The following is a 12,126-nucleotide window of genomic DNA, read 5'->3' on the forward strand; positions in this document are numbered from 1 at the left end:
CTCTTCAAAAAAATTCCATTTCACTACTTTTCAAAATACACCTATTACTGGCACAGTATCAATGTTCATTACTTGTTGTTACATGTGCTGAGATATAGTGAAAAGTTTAATAAAATAGTTTTGGGAATAATTACTGAACCTTAATGGTACTGTGAAATACAAACAGGAATATAATCACAGGTTATTATCTGAGTCATATTTCAACATTTCTCTCTGGTACTTTTAAAATAAAAACTCTGCCATTAGACATTACTGAAAGCTGAGTGTCTCATTTCAAATTTCAAAGTTAAATTTATTATCAGAGTACATACATGTCACTACATACAACCCTGAGATTCTTTTTCCTACGGGAATTCTTAGCAAATCTATAGAACAGTAACTGTAAACAGGATCAATGAACAACAAACTGTGCAAATGCAAATATAATAGCAATAAATAATGAGAGAATGAAATAACAAGATAAGGAGTCCTTAAAGTAAGTCCAATGGTCATGGGAAGACCAGAAATAGAATGAGTGTGGTTAACTCCATTGTTTCAAGAGCCTGATGGTTGATGGGTAGTAACTGTTCTTGAACCTGGTGGTACAAGTCCTGAGGCACCTGTGCCTTCTATCTGATGCCAGCAGTGAGAAATGGTTGAGAATCTTGGATGATAGATGCTGCTTTTCTACGACAACATTTCATGTAGATGTGCTCAATGATTGGGAGGGCTTTACACATGAAATACTGGGCCTAATCTGTTACCTTTTGTAGGATCTTCCACTCAAAGGCATTGGTGTTCCCATACCAGGCCGTAATGCAGCCAGTCAGCACACTTTCCAGCACACACCATTAGAAATTTGCCAAGGTTTTTGATGACATGCTGAATCTCTGAAGACTCCTGAGGCAGTAGAGATGTTGTTTCCTTTCTTTGCAATTACATTTATATGATGGGTCTGTGGTGAACGACATATACCTGTCTGGACACGCCCCCTGCTGACTGCTCCTGTGGCTCCTCCCACAGACCCCTGTATAAAGGCGATTGAGGTCTGAGCCCGGCCTCTCTGTCTCCAGGATGTAGTATGGTGGTCAACCACTGCTTGTTCCTTCTTCCAGTCAATAAAAGCCGATACCTCGCCTTTACGTCTCAGAGTGAGTTATTGATGGTGCACCAGGGTCCAGGACAGGTCCTCTGAGACAGTGACACCCAGGAATATAAAGTTACTGACCCTCTCCACCTCTGGTCCTCCAACAAGTACTGGCTCATGGATCTCTGGTTTCCCTCTTCTCCGGCCTACAATCAATGGCTTGGTTTTACTGATGTTGAATGAGAGACTGTTATTACACCAGTCAGACAAATTCTTGATTTCTATTGCTCTAAGGTAGAATTGATACAAGAAAGACAGCATATGACTTAGTCAAACTTAGTTCCATTGGGATTCTTGTTTTGAAAATGCCATTTTCTTCCTAAAATTGAACTTGTCATGTAGTTCAGAATGTAAAAAGTGGGATGAGGGTAGTTCCTCAATTTCCATCTGTGGGTAGGAGTTGGTAGATAGTGAGTCTCCATGATACAGTAAAATTAAAGGGTCATGGTAGAATTACGGCACAAATGTCATTAAAAATCAAGAATCTTTGAAGATTAATCCATTTATCATTTTCAAAAAACTACTTGTAGTTATGTTTAAGTTTCTTTTAACACATCTAATTTCATAGATACCTTGCTAGTTCCATTTATATACTTTATCCTTGGTGTGTCTGCATATCAATTAAATAAAAGCACACATGTGGAAGATGGCTTTAACTGGCTTATCATTCTTGTGCACATAACATGTGTTAATATTTTGCCTTTAACAAATATAAAAAGGAGGACAGTCCGTAAAAGTTGTACTTTTCTGTCACTGTCACATAATTTCTTGTAATTATTCAATCTATTGGTCTTCCAGGTTTGAGACAGGTGACTAAAGGGTTGAAATTTATATTACCGTTACACTAAAACTTTCTGCATTGGCTTCTGCCACTCTCTATGTACCTACACTATTTGATTATTCCATATCTTTGATATGACATGGTATTCATTTTCCCACTTGTGCCATCCCTAGAAATGTTAATTGCTGAAGATTGGGGAGTACTTGATCCTTAAGCACACCAAATGAGGATAAAAGAGTATAAGTGGCAACTTTTTCCCCAAGTTCAACTAGCATCGTAGACTTGTGCACATGGCACAAAGCTATCACTTCTGTCATCCAAATCATTGACATAGAATAACATACCAACCCTTGCAGAACACCACTAGTCATCGGCTGCCAACCTGAAAAGGTCCCCTTTATTCTCACTCTTTGCCTTCTGCCAGTCATCCAATCTTCTATCCATACTAGTATCTTTTCTATACTGGCATAGACTCTTATCTTGTTACACAGCCTCACGTGCATCATCTTCTCAAAGGCCTTCTAAAAATCCAAGTGAACAACATCCACTGATTCTCCTTTGTCTATCTTGCCTGTTACCTCCTCAATGAATTCCAACAGATATGTCAGGCAAGATTCCTCTTAAAGAAGCCATGCTGGCTTTGGCCTATTTTATCATGCTTCCAAGTATCACAAAACCTCATCCTTAATAATGGACTCCAACCTCTTCCCAACAACTAAAGTCAGGCAAACTGGCCTATTATTTCCTTTCTTCTGCCTCCCTCCCTTCTTAAAGAGTGAAGTTACATTTGTACTATTCCAGTCCTACAGAATGATTCCAGAATCTAGAGGAACTCTATCCCTGTTAAGGCGGTGGGAAGATGGGGTGAGCATGGATGTCCAGAAAGTGGAGTAGATGCAGGTGAAGGCAGCATCAATGGTGGAGGACGGAGAACCTGGCTTCTTGAAGAAGGAGGTCATCTCTGATGTTTTGTAAAGGAGGGCCTCATCCTGGGACCAGATGTGGAAGAGACCAATGAACTGGAAAAAGGAATTTTTACCAGAGATAAGGTGGGAAGAGGTATAGTCAAGATAGCCTTTGAAATCGGTAGACAATTTGTCTCTAGAGATGGAGACAGAGGGGTTGAGAAATGGGAGAGAGGCATTAGAAATGAATCAAATATATCTAAGAGCAGGGTGGAAATTAGAGGAAAAGTTGATGAAATTGATGAGTTCCGCATGGGTGCATGAAGCAGCACCAATGCAGACGTCAATGTAATGCAGAAAGTGTTTGTTGAGCATTATCAGGGAAGGTTCGGAAGGTAAACATTTGCACGTAGCCAATGAAAATGGTGGCAAAGCTAGGGCACATGTGGGTATCTATGGCTACCCTCTGAGTTTGGAGGAAGTGGAAGGAGCTGAAGGAGAAATTCGACAGCATGAGAACCAGTTCTGCTAGGCAGAGGAGGAGGTAGTGGAGGGGAGCTGTTCGGATCTGTTATCAAGAAAGATGTGGGAGAGCATTAAGGCCTTCTTGATGGGGAAATAGAATTGTATAGGGAGTGGACATCCGTGGTGAAAATAAGGCTCTCAGGGCCAGGGAATTGAAAGTTGCTGAGGAGATCAAGAGTATATAAAATGTCACAGATATAGGTGGGGCTGGACAAGGAGGATAGAATGGAGTCAAGTCAAGTGGACATAAGCTCAGTAGGGCAGGAGCAGGCAGGGACAATGGGCCTACCTGGACAGTCAGTTGACCTATTTTTCTAAATCAAGATACTGCGTAGCTTCAAAGGGAACTTTTGAATAGAGCCATTTCCATGCACCTGCTGTTCTGGTCTTTCTCGTGGAATGTGACTTTGGGAAATGCTAATGAAGAAGATAAGGCAAGTTGCTGTATATTTTTATGTAAAAGAGTATTATCATAATGAGCTGTGAATTTTCTTGTATTAATGCACTTCAGGAAGGAAATCCACCATTCCTACCTTGTCTGGATCACATGTGACTCAATGTGACACAATGTGGTTGAGTCTTAACTGCCTTCTGAAGTGGCCTAGCAAACCATTTAGTTGTAATAAGCTTCCAGAAGGCCAAATGAATCAAAATGGAATGGATCACCTGAAATTGACCTGGGCCCCAGAAATGACAATGGCAACAAAAAAAGCCTGTAAATTCCTCCTTAGCAACATCTGGGGCTTGTGTCAAAACTGGGAGAGCTATCTCACAGTCTAGTCAAGCCACAGTCTGACATAGTCGTACTCACAGAATCATATTTTACAGTCAACATCCCAGATGCCTCCATCTCCATCACTTGGTATATTTGTATCACCAGCAGGACAAACCCAGCAGAGCTGGAAACGCAGTCATATGCAGTTGGGAGTGAACTGCCCCAGATGCCCTCAACATTGACACTGCATCTTATGGGCATTTCATAGCATCAGGTTAAACCTTTTGCTGAATATTACCTATGTCCTCAGTCAGTTGTTAAATCAATGCTACTCCATGAAGAACACACTTGGAAGAAGCACTAAATATGGTCTAAGCATGGTATGTACTCTGGCTGGGGTATTTCATTGGCCACCACCAAGATTGGCACAGTATCATCACTACTGACCAAGCTGGCTGAGCATTAAAGGACATCACTGTCAAACTGGGTCTTTGGCACGTGATGAGGGAACCGATGAGGAAATACCCTACTTGATCTTATCCTTACTAATCTACCTGAATCAGGTGAATTTGTCTTGAACAGAATCAATAGGGATGACCATTGTGCAATACTCATGAAGATGAAGTTTTGTCTTCACAATGAAGATATACATCATATTGTCGCATAGCACTACCAGCATACCAGTTGTGGTAGGCTCCAGACAGATCTAACAACACAGATATGGTCATCCATGAGGCACTATTGCTGCAGAAATGCACTGAACTACAATCTGCAGCTTTGTGGTCTGTTAAATCACACTGCATTGCCACCATCATTATCAGACCAAGGGACCAAACCTGGTTCAATGAGGAATGCAGGAGAGCGTACCAGAAGAAGCATCAGCCGTACCTCAAGATGAGGGAGCAAGCTAGTGAAGTTACAGCACAGAGCTGCCTGCATGCCAAACGTAAACAGCATATGCAACAGACAACCACAAACAAGAGAATGTCTGCAAATGTTGGAAATCCAAAGCAACGCACACAAAACGCTGGAGGAACTCAGCAGGTCAGGCAGTATCTATGGAAAAGAATAAACGGTCAACGTTTCAGGCCGAGACTCTTCTTCAGGACAACCAAGCAATTCCACAATCAACAGATCCGACGTAAAATCTGCAGCCCTGCCATTTCCAAACAAAGAATGGTGGTGCACAATTAAGCAACTCACTGAGGAGGTGGCTCCATAAATTACTCATGTTCTTACAATGGGTGATGCCAGCCCATCTGTAAAAAAGAGAAAGCGGAAGCATTTGCAAGAATCTGCAGACAGAAGTAGTGAATGGATAAACCATCTCAACCTCTTCCAGTGGTCTCCAGCATGAGAGATGCCAATTTTCAGTCAATTTCATTCACTCTACATGATATCAAGAAATCATTAATGACATTAGATACAGCAAAGGCAATGGGCCCTGATAACATTCCAGCAAAATACTGAAAACCTGTTCTTTCTGAGCCAAACTGTAACAGTACAGCTTCATCACTGGAATCTACCCAAAATTATGCAAAATTGTAAAGTGTGTCATGTCTACAAGAAGGCAGGTCAAATCCCAAACAGTCATTTACTGCCCCATTAGTCTCCTCTCAATCATCAGCAGAGTAATAACTGATAGTTCTTTCATGTAGCATTTGCTTAGCAACAAGCTGTTCACAGAAATCCAACTTGAGTTCTGCCAAAATCATTCACCTCCTCACTTCATTACAACCTTGGCTCAAACATGGAGCTTAGCTCCAAAGGTGAAGTGAGAGTGACTGCCCTTGACATCAACACAGTGTCAAGGGCTCTGGCTAAACTAAAATCAGTGGGAATGAGGGACAAAAGCCTCTGCTGGCTGGAATTACATCCAACACAAATGAGGCTGACTGTGGTGGTTGGAGGTCTATTACCTGAGCCACATGATACTTCTGTTGGAGCAAAATATTGGAGAAACTCAGTAGTTAAGTAGTGCTTGTGGAAGCAAAGGTACAGTTGGCATTTTGGTTAAAACCCTGTTTCAGGAATTTGATGTAGGGTCTTGATCCAGAATGCCAACTATCCCTTTGCCTGCACAAATACTACTTGACCAGTTGAGTTTCTTCAGAAATGTGTTTCTTTCTCCGTATTCCAGCATCTGTAGTGTTTTGTGTCTACGCTTCTCCTAGGGTACTACCTTGAGGAGTTCCTTAGGATAATTGTTTAGCTCCAAATATCTTCAGAGCACCAACCTCAAAGGCTACATTGACTCAAAAAGAAAGTTCACTATGACTTTCTCAAGGGCAACCAAGGATGGACAACTAAATGCTGGTTCAGCCTATGAAGCCCATACCCCATGAATGAATGAGAAAAAGCACTTCATAATTAATGTAAACATATATGCACCAACGGGAATGATAGATTAAATGTAGCCCATGGCCAATCCACTTCCATCACCTAATAATAATGATCATGAAATTTTCCTCTCCTTTCTATGTACTGAAACTATCCCACAAGAAATGAATTTGGAACAGACGGAAAGGCAAGAGCCCAATGCATAAAACTGCCAACAAATTAACACTCCAATCTCCAAATATATCTGTTTCATGCTTTGTTGACTAAGGATTGCTTGATGATGACATATTGTGAAAGGAAATAGTGTGCCCTGTGTAGGCAGGTCTTACCTCAGTGATCACTGAGAAAAATATAATTCAAAAGAGCAGAGATGTTCTCCTTCTTCGAAGAATGGAATTACTCTTCCTCCACCATTGATGCTGCCTTCATCTGTGTCTCTTCCATTTCCCAGACATCAATGCTCACCCCATCTTCTGTTGCCTTTACAGTGATGAAGTTCCTCTTGTCTTCACCTACCATCCCATGAGCCTTCACATCCAACACATCATGCTCCACAACTTCCATAATCTTCAACTGGATCCAACCAACAAACATTTATTTACCTCCCCTCATTCTCCACCTTCCTTGTTCCCTCAGTGATTTTCTTGTCTGCTTGTCCCTCCCCACTAATCTCCATCCTGCCACAGATCCGTGCAAACAGTAGTAGTGGTACACCCACCCATTCACCTCTGCAATCACTTTTATTCAGGGCCCCAAACAGTCCTTCCAAGTGACTTCACATACAAATCTGTTGGGTTCACCTACTGCACGTGTTGCTCCCGATGCAGGATCCTCAACATCAGTGAGACTGGACATAGATTAGGGATCGCTTTGTTGAGCACCTCAGCTCCATCTACAAAAAGCCGAGTTTCCTGGCAACAACCATTTCAATCCCTATGCCCATTTCTGTACCAACATGTTGGTCCATTGCCCCCTTTTCTGCCACATTGAGGCCACTTTTAGGTTGGAGGAGTAACACCTCATACTCTGTCTAGGTAGAGTCCAACCCACTGGCTTGAATGCCAATTTCTCTAACTTCCAGTAATCGTTTACATCCCCTCCCCTTCCCTCTTCTTCGTTTCCCCACACTGGCCTCTTACCTCTTCTCCTCACCTGTCTATCACCTCCCCCGGTGTCCCTCCTTCTTCCCTTTCTCCCATTATCTACTCTCCTCTCCTATCAGATTCCTTCTTCTCTAGTCTTTAGGCTTTTCCACTTATCACCTCCCAGCTTCTTATTTCATCCCCCTCTCCCACCCACCTGGCTTCACCCAAATCCTTCTAGCTTGTCTTCTTCCCCTCTCCCTACCTTCTTATTCTGGCTTCTTCCCCCTTGCTTTCTTGTCCTGTTAAAGGGTCTCAGCCTAAAGCTTCAACTGTTTATTCGTTTCCATGGATGCTGCCTGACCTGCTGAGTTCTGCCGACTCTGGATTTCCAGCATCTTCAGGATCTTTCATGTTTATTCAAAGGAACTTGACAATTTTCTCCCCATGGCATATATTGGATCATTCAAAAATAAATCACTTAATCCCAAACATGTCCTGTGCAATTCTAGGCATTCTTGTTGGTCATCAGGGTGACGTCCCCAGGACCATCAAAGATGCTTGCATAAGCCAGAATGTGACGTTTATGCTGCTGCTGTTGTAAAAAGAACTGTCAATGGGAGGAGAACGTGAAGAGTAATGTCGAAAGGTGACTCATTTGTGTTGGTCCCAGTTCTCAGAAAGAAATTTCAGAGACTGAAAAATGTAGCAGGTTGACAGTGATGTTGTGAAGTGATTTGTCCTGGGAATAGAACATGGTCATTGTAGTACTGGCATATGTGCAAACCCAGGTTTAAATAACAGTTTCCTATTAGCATAACAAGAGGGCTGTTTGTACATTAAGTACAAAGCAGAGGTCCCAGTTTATAGCAGAAAAGTAAATGTTCCTCAAGTGGAAAATACATCTGTACAAGAATATCTTTATTTCCTTATTTCTTTTTAATAAAGGAATACTCCATTATTACTCTACAGGTGTTCTAAACGTGACCTTTATTGATGCAGAGAGAAGTATGCATGCCATCTTGGACAATGACTCCTATCCACTCCATGATGTACTGGTTAGGCACAGGAGTACATTCAGCCAGAGTCTCATTCCACTGAGATGTAATACTGAGCGTCAAAGGAAGTCATTCCTGCCTGTGGCCATCAAACTTTACAACTCCTCCCTTGGAGTGTCAGACACCCTGAGCCAATAGGACTTAATTCCACTTGGCATGATTAACTTATTATTATTTAATAATTTATGGTTTTATATTGCCGCATTTCTACACTATTCTTGGTTGGCGCGGCTTTCCCTTGGGATCAATAAAGTATGTCTGTCTGTCTGTCTGTAAAATGGATGTTTTGACCTTTTGCACCATGGTTTAATAAGATCCTTACTGATCAGATTATAATCTTATCTCTGTATTCCTGTCTACCTGTAGTGATTTTTCAACTCTTCGTTAATCACAGACTCATTTACCTCTGTCATAAAATATTCTAGGCTTAAAGTCCACCATGATTTGTAGAAGAGAGTTCCAAAAATTCATGACCCTCTGAGCAACATCAAGTTCTGGAGTATTGCATACAGTTCTGGTTGCCCCACTATAGAAAAATGTTGAGGCTTTGGAGATGGTGTGGAAGAGACTTGCTAGGATGATGCCTGGTTTAGAGTGCATGTGCTATCATGAGAGGTGGGGTAAACAAGGGTTGCTTTCTCTGGAGCGGTGGAGGCTGAGGGGAGATCTGATAGATGTTTACTAGATTATGAGAGGCATAGACAGAGTATCTTTCACCCAGGGTTTAAATGTCTAATAACAGAGGGCATGCATTGAATGCCTTCAACGTTGAGAGGGGATAGGTTCAAAGAGGACATGAGGGGTAAATTTTTTACTCAGAGAATGGTGGAGCCCTGGAACGTACTGCCTGGTATGGTGGTAGAGGCAAATACATTAGAGGATTAAAGAAACATTTAGATAGGCACATGAATGTGAGGAAGATGGAAGGACATGGGCATTGTGTAGGTAGGAGGGATTAGTGCTCGGATGTTTTTGATTTGTGTTTTAGCTAGTTTGCTCAATATTGTGGGTAATAAGGCCTGTTTCTGTGCTGTACTCTTCCATGCTCTATTTTGTGAATGCATTAAGTTATTTTGAAACATTAGCACCTGGTTCAAGATGCTCCCATAATATGAAGTACAGACCCTAAATCCACTTTGTCAAGATTCTGCCAGACATTAAGTGTTTCAATCAAGTCCAGCACTCTTCTAAATTTCAACATGTATTGGCTTAGCTTGGCTAACCTTTGCTCATAACACCATCCATTTTACATGTCAAGTAAGTTTTCTCTAAGCTTCTTCCAATGAGCAAAGATCATTAAATAAGGAGATCAGTACTGCACACCTAGTACTCCACATGGGCTTTCATCAAAATCCGACACTATATCACAGAAGTGGAACCTCCTTACCTTTGTAAGCAATTCTACTTGAAGTTTAAACTTGCAAAAAAAAAGAAAATACAACATCCGGAAATCTGAAATTGAAAAAGAAAATACTGGGAATACTCATGAGATTAGACAGCGCCTGTGGAGAGAGAAACTGAATTCTGACAAAAGGTTTCATACCAAAACTTTGAGTTTATTTCTCTTTCCCCCATGTTTCTGATGATAACAATCTTTTAGCTTTCATATTTATACGTTCTATCTCCATTCTAGCTTTTTGCATAATTATTCCACAAGTTGACTTGAGTCAGTCTGGGAAATCATGACACAAACTGAAAAATAGGGTACACCTGCTACAAAAGTAGAGAGCATGATGTGACCCGATTTCAATTATTGTTCTATAGTTTATTTATTTATTGTTTAAAGAGCAATACTCAAACATAAAAACTACTTGCAATGAAGGTGTTGGACAGCTGGTTGTTTAGAAGAATGAGAAACATGTAAATTACTGGGAGTGGAGGGAGATGGACACAGCATGATGGATTCTGAGATGTTTCCCTTATCTAGACCTAGGGGAGCATAATTTATAATAAGGGGCCAACCATTTAAGATGGAGATAAGCAGCAATTTGTTCCCTGAGAGGGTTTCAGATCTTTGGAATTCTCTACCCCAGAGAGGTTGAGACCTTAAAAATATTTATCAAGATGAATCCAAACCCTCTCATCTATGCTTGAAGGGAATTCTCTGATGCGGGAAAAGAAAGACATATCAGAAGCAGATTATTAAAGTAGAAGGGAATAAAAGTTCTTGTTTCTAAATGGAATTTATTGTTGAGGAAAACATTATAATTAAAAAGCTTTTCAGGATCCTGTAATTAAAATGTCAAAGTGTAGTTTAACATTTTTAGGCAATGTTTTTTTCCTCTCTGACAATTTAATGAGAACTATAGCAGGCTCTTTTATTGGCACTCTCTGCAGGAGCTTTCATTGTAATAGCTTATGCTGTTAGCCCTAAGTGTCTTGCCTCCTCTTAATTCACCAAACTCTGATAGCCCAGTTCCATTCTTCTTTGCCGTGGCCAAATCTGGTCTTCATTTCATGTCATGGTTGTGTAGGTTGCAATATATAACAATCATTATTGCTATTCTCCCTGGTGGAGTGGGGAGCTTGGTTTGGGGAATAATCTCCCTGAGGAATTATCCACGACATACTCAAACACATGAAGTGGTTTTTTTTAAAAAAAATCTCCTGGTAGTCACAAGCCCTTCTCTTAAAACTGGAATGCAATCCAATGTGACGCAATTTGCTATAGCAGTAAGGAATGAATATCAATGTATTCCATTCTTCTTGTAATCCAATGAATATCAATATAATCCATTCCCTCTCCTCCCCCTCAAGAACATGCTTGTGATGATCAGGTAGAGTGCAAACGAATGCCTTGTGCTACATGCTTATATACAAGACCTGTAGTCTGACATCGAACTCTATTTTACCAATGAGGGAAGATCAGTCCTTTCTGTTCTAGGATTTACCATTAGTTTTATTCAATTCTAATTTTGCTTAAATCACACTAAACCATTGATAACTAATGTCCATTTTACACATGTTTAACTTTAGTTTGTTCAGCCTGGCAGGAAATATTGAAGTTTTGGACATTTTTAAATCTAAATTCTGCGTTGTACCACTGTGCAAAGCTTCTCACTTTAAAATTAATGATTCAGTCATTCAGGTGTATGTAACAAGTAATCTCTGGTTTTTACCAGTGGCTTCCAGGAAAGACTGGATGGCCACCGAGGAAGGTCAGTGACTCTGGAGAGACAGCTGCCCTCCAGGAAAGACGGGCATGGGCTCACAAAGCTAGCAACCTTGGGGGCAGCACTCGCAAGAGGGCACCACTCAAGCTACCATTGAACAGGAAGAGCAATACCCCTGAGTCTCCCGAGGGGGGAGGGAGGATGAGAGACTCAACAAGACGGACATACCGGCAACGGCTAGGACAGGAAACACGACTACGAGGAAGCTAAAGCAAACAACACTGACCGGCGAGGAATTCAGGGAAAGGTGTCATTGTGGGAAAGTCTGCAAAAACATCAGAGGGCTCAAGATACACCAGAACAGGTCTAGATGTGGATCTCAATCTAGATTGGGGTCTCAGCTACCCCAATCCATTCGTCGAGGAAAGACAGGATCAAATGGCCTAGATCGTCAGACAACGTTGCCTGGATGCAATTCGAT

Source organism: Hemitrygon akajei, chromosome 3 (assembly GCF_048418815.1).
Source record: "Hemitrygon akajei chromosome 3, sHemAka1.3, whole genome shotgun sequence".
NCBI classification, from domain to species: Eukaryota; Metazoa; Chordata; class Chondrichthyes; order Myliobatiformes; family Dasyatidae; genus Hemitrygon; species Hemitrygon akajei.